The sequence below is a fragment of the Eublepharis macularius genome, chromosome 6, assembly GCF_028583425.1.
Source record: "Eublepharis macularius isolate TG4126 chromosome 6, MPM_Emac_v1.0, whole genome shotgun sequence".
In the NCBI taxonomy this organism is placed as follows: Eukaryota; Metazoa; Chordata; class Lepidosauria; order Squamata; family Eublepharidae; genus Eublepharis; species Eublepharis macularius.
The window spans coordinates 24,753,894-24,759,893 of record NC_072795.1 but is presented as its reverse complement, the minus strand read 5'-3'; positions in this window follow the sequence as shown (position 1 = coordinate 24,759,893).

Below are 6,000 nucleotides of genomic sequence, written 5' to 3'. Positions count from 1 at the left end.
TTTTCATTGGCTACTAAAACAAAAATGTGATATTGTTTGTTTGCAGGAGACCCACATTAGAAAACAGGATGTAAAATATTTAAAATCTGGAAAATTGGGCAAAGAATTTGTAGCGGCTTCCAACAAGAAAAAAAGAGGAGTGGTGTTGTATATAAAAGAGGAGCTGCAGCCAAAATTTGTTATGAGAGATGTGGAAGCTAGATTTGTAGCAGTGGAATGTAATTGGAACTTAAAGAGAGTGTTGGTAGTCGGACTTTATGCACCTAACGGTGCAAAGGAAAGCTTCTTTGAGGACTTAAGGAAGCACCTAGACGATCTTGTATATGACCAGATAATTCTTGCTGGAGATTTCAATGGAGTGACAGATTTGGAATTAGACAAAAAGACTACAAAAGCACAAAAGAAAAGAGGACTATTGCCAAAGCTTTTTTTTGAGTTGATTCAACAAGAGACTCTCGAAGACGTATGGAGGAGAGAATATCCTAAAACCAAACAGTTTACTTTTTATTCTGCAAGGCATCTTACATTATCAAGAATTGATATGATCTGGGCCTCAAAGGACTTAGCGCTATGGACTAAGGAGGTAGAAATAATGCCGATGGTAGGCTCAGATCACAACCCAATTATGTGGAAATTTGGAAAAAGGAGAAAAAGGAAAGCCTGGAGAATAAATGAGGACCTGTTACAGGAAAGTGAGAATATGGAAACACTGAGAAGAGAGACTAAGTTTTTTATACAATACAACGTGAATAAAGAAGTACCAACCAGTAAAGTTTGGGACGCGTACAAGGCGGTTGTAAGGGGCATACTAATGGACTTAAATGGTAGAGCAAGGAAAAAGAAAGAGGAGAAAAGACAAGAGATTGAGGAGAAAATAAAGGCCAAAGAAGTACAGTTAAAAAAGAGACCAGGGAAAAAGAAAATACATCAGGAAATCAAAATTCTTCAAGAACAGTTAACAGCAATGAGTAACAAAGAATTGGAGTGGAACCTTAAAAGACTGAATCAAAAAGCTTTTGAGGGTGCTAATAAACCTGGGAAATATTTGGCATGGCAATTAAAGAAGAAAAGGGAAAAGAAAATAATAAATAAAATTTGTGAAGAAAACAAAACGTATTTGGAGCAGACTACCATTAGCAGAGCCTTTTATAAATTTTACGCTAAGCTGTATAATAAAAAAGAAGTAAACAAAGAATCAATAGCATCATATTTGGAGAAAACCAAACTTCCAGAGATCTCGGAAGCTTGGAGAAATAAGCTGAACAGTGAAGTAACTGATGAGGAAATAAATATGGCAATACAATCCGCAAATCTAGGAAAGGCGCCAGGGCCAGATGGACTTACGGCTAAATTTTATAAGACAATGGCCAATGAACTGGCACCATTCCTAAAAGAGGTGATGAACGGAGTTTTTAGGGATCAAAGAATTCCAGACACTTGGAGCGAAGCGAATATATCATTGATCCCAAAAGAGGGCCAAGATCTGACTAGCGTGAAAAATTATAGGCCTATATCACTACTCAATAATGACTATAAAATTTTTGCGAAGATATTGGCGGAGAGATTGAAGGGGTGGCTCTCGGAAGTCATAGAGGAGGAACAAGCAGGCTTTTTGCCAGACAGACAAATAAGAGACAACTTAAGGACAGTGATCAATGCTATTGAATACTACGACAAGCGTTGTGACAAAGAGGTTGGTTTCTTCTTTGTAGACGCTGAAAAAGCGTTTGACAATTTAAACTGGGACTTTATGTTTGCCACTATGGAAAAGCTACAACTGGGAGAAAGATTCGTCAGAGCAATCAAGGAAATCTATAGAGACCAGACTGCAGCAATTGTAGTGAATGATGAATTGACCAAAAAATTGACGATTAGTAAAGGAACAAGACAAGGTTGCCCGTTATCTCCATTGTTGTTCATTTTAGTATTGGAGATTCTGATGATACAAATTCGACAAGATGAGGAAATACGAGGAATAAAAATAAAGGACTATTCATATAAGGTCAGAGCATTTGCAGACGACATAATGTTAATTGTAGAAGACCCACTGGAGAACATGCCAAAAGTGATAGACAAGATCAAGGAGTTTGGAGATTTGGCAGGTTTCTTCATTAACAAAAAGAAGTCAAAGATATTATGCAAAAACATGACTAAGCAGAAACAACAATTGTTAATGGAAACAACGGATTGTGAAGTAACTAGTAAGGTGAAATACTTGGGAGTTGAGCTGACTGCAAAAAATATAGATTTGTTCAAGAATAATTATGAAAAATTATGGACTCAGATAGAGAGAGACTTGATCAAATGGAATAGATTGAACCTGTCATGGTTGGGCAGGATTGCAGCAGTTAAGATGAATGTGTTACCAAGAGTAATGTTTTTGTTACAGACAATACCAATCATCAGAGACTCTAAACAATTTGAAAAATGGCAGAGGAAAATATCAGATTTTGTTTGGGCAGGCAAGAAGCCTCGAGTGAAAGTAAAAGTTTTACAAGATGCAAAGGAGAGAGGCGGAATGCAACTGCCCAATCTGAGACTTTACCATGATGCAATCTGCCTAGTTTGGCTAAAAGAGTGGATGACATTAAAGAATAAGAAACTATTAGCCCTAGAGGGATATAAAAAATTTTTTGGATGGCACGCATACCTATGGCATGACAAAGTAAAGGTCAACTCGATGTTCCTGCATCATTTTGTAAGGAGAAGTCTATTTACAATCTGGAAGAAGTATAGAACTTACCTACAAGAAGGAACCCCCTTGTGGGTGGTTCCATATGAGGTGATAGATCCGAGAGCTGTGGATAATGAACAACAATGTTTAACGTACAAAGAAATAACTAAGATTGAAGTATCTAAACTTAGAATAAAGACGCAAGAGGAACTATCACCTAACTATGATTGGTTTCAGTATAGACAGATTAGAGACTTATACAACTCAGACTTTGCAAAAGGGGGCATACGAACAGAGAACTCGGAACTAGAGCAGACCCTTCTTAAAGAAGACAAGAAAAGAATATCCAAGGTATACCAAGTATTGCTGAAATGGTATACTGAGGATGAGATAGTTAAAACACAGATGGTGAAATGGGCTATAAATTTCAATAAAGAAATAACAATGGAGGCATGGGAATACTTGTGGAAAACTACAATGAAGACAACGACATGTATCAATATTAAAGAGAACATTTTCAAAATGATCTATCGTTGGTACATGACACCAAAGAAGATTGCGCTAGGGAATTTGAATACTTCTAATAAATGCTGGAAATGTAAGAAACATGAGGGCTCCCTCTATCATATGTGGTGGTCGTGTGAGGTAGCTAGGCAGTTCTGGGGGGAAATAATAAGAGAAATGAGTGAAATTTTACAGTTTCAAATAAATAAGAACCCAGAACTCCTGCTGCTAAACTTGGGAATGGAGGGAATTCCAGCCCATCATAGGACGTTGATTTTTTATATGACTGCAGCAGCTAGACTTTTGTATGCGCAGAAATGGAAAGTACAAGAAGTACCAACTATTGAAGATTGGATCTACAAATTGCTGTATATGGCTGAAATGGACAAGATGACAAGAAAACTGAGAGATCTGGACTCAGGGCAGTTCAACACAGACTGGGAGAAGCTGAAACAATACCTGGAGAAGAAATGGGAGGTGGGAGGAAAACTGTGGCAGTTTGAGAACTACTGAAATATAATAAAAGTATAAAAGAGAGGGGTGACTTTACCGGGGGAGGAAGAGAAATGTGAATTTATAAGCAGTTAGATTAATTGATTGAGATATATATAGATATGTATAGGTCAACTGATAGAGAATAATTAATGATAAGGTTTAAACATGAGGATTGACTAACTAACAATATTTTCTTTCTTTGACAAGATTTATATGCACCAAACTGAATGTATAGAAGAGTTAAATTGATTGAGTATCTGAGGAGTTATATAGAATTACCATAAAAAGTTGAAATGAGTAATATATAGAGAATAAATCAAATTGTTTGATTTAAATGTGGGAAATTTTTATGGTTTATATATTTTTATAGGTTTATATAGAATTATTCAAAACTGGAAAATGGGATAAATTGTTTATCTAAAGACGTATAGTTTGGGTGTATAATAATTAAAGGAGTTAATGATGCACTGCTTAATATAATGGAGAATGTATATCTGTTTTAGACAGAGGAATTTAATAGAAGTAAGGGAAAAGGGACAGAGGGTGGGAAAGCTGTTGGAAGTCAACAAAAGGGGGGGAAAGGGAGGGGGTTAGAAACGAAAAATTAGGGGAAAATTGATTGTAATGTAAAAATAAAAATGTTCTAACCCAATAAAAAATTTTTCAAAAAAAAAAATGCAAAAAGGGGAATTAGTCTCACTGCAGTTTGCTTTGGTTCTGTTGGTACGATAGCAACAAGTACCAAAGGGTTGACTCCTCCAACCACATCTGGCGATGAATCCCTTTCCTCTTCTTGAGTTGCTATAAGGCCCTTTCCAATTCTATCATCTCAACACTCACAAATTGCTGAAAGTAGACCAGGGCAAGGGGCCTTTGCTCTTCTCCTGAAGAGAGACTGTCCATTGCTTTATTTTAAAGAAAGGGGCCATTATTCTTAGTCATCATTAGCCTAAAGCACACAAGAATGCATTCTTAGACCTTATGAATCTAACATTAATTCAACAAGTGGCCAACAATCCATTGTTCAAAGGGCTTCATACGCATGACCCTGTCGCAATCCTGCCACAATTATCCCCAAGCTGCTCTTTGGAGGACAGGACAGCTTGCTAAAGGCCACTCGGCAAGTTTATGGCATAGGTGAGATTTGAACAAGCTTGTTCTTAGCTATTGAGCTTCACCAGCTCCCAAATACCATCTCCACAATCTGCATTTATAGAGATAAATAAAATGAGGACACCCCTAAGACATAACAACTCTGATACAATAGGTCCTTGGATAAGGGATGATACAGAATGTACATGGAACTTCTGTGCTGAATTCACCATTCAAACATTGCAAAATGTAAGCCTGTGAGCATCAGAGGACACACAGAGCTCTATAGCAGGATTTGACCACCTATAACCATCCCAAGTTCTGTGTATCTATCAGGTCCATGCAACCAGGGTTTCAGAAGACAGGCAGCTCTCCTGCTGCACCTGCAGTCTACTTTCTCAACTGCAGCTGAGTATACAGAACACTTCGAAACTAGGCAGTTGACACACATCATTGACTTTCAGGTGCTTTAGCAGTATTTCAAAGCAAGAAATACCGTTTAAAGCAAGCGCGAGAAGTAATATAAGTTGTTTACCACCATAAGCAAGAAAAAAATTCTAAAGATGCCTGCCCAGAAAAGTAATATCTGGATGTACACGCATATACCTGGATGATAAATCTGTCTACTGACTTTGAGATTGAACTGTACTGTTGCAAAAGAAGTTTGCTTGATTTGTTACATTAACGGAACTTGCAATATTGTATTAAGATGCATTTCTAGTAATGTGTTGGTGGGCAAGGTGTTTGGCATGGCTGATCAATTCTTCCTCTTCGTACTGTCCACGTTTAAAGATTGCAAACTCTTGGGGGTAGGGTCCAACCGATTTTATGTTACACTGTAAAGCACCACGGCTGCTGATGGTGCTATCGACATGCAACAAAGCCAGTTTCCAGCATTCTATCACACAACTGTTGCACTGAGAAACAAAATCCAGAGCAGTGCTATACCAGAGGCTAGCATTATTAGCCTCCTAAGCTATAATGGTGTTCAAGTATACCCCTATGAGGGCACTACACTTGGGAAGACTATTGCTGTGAGGATAAAGTAGTTTCTTCATATGCTGGCTGATGCATTCTCACCAACAAGGACCTTGCAAAGGTGTGCTGTGTGCATCCTTGCAATATCCAAACTCACTGTCTGTATATATGCCAGCCACCGTAAGAGTCTGGTTTCTAAGAGATCTTCTAAGAGCTGTTTTCCGCTGCCCCAGGTCAGACCAGAACCAACAGCTTGA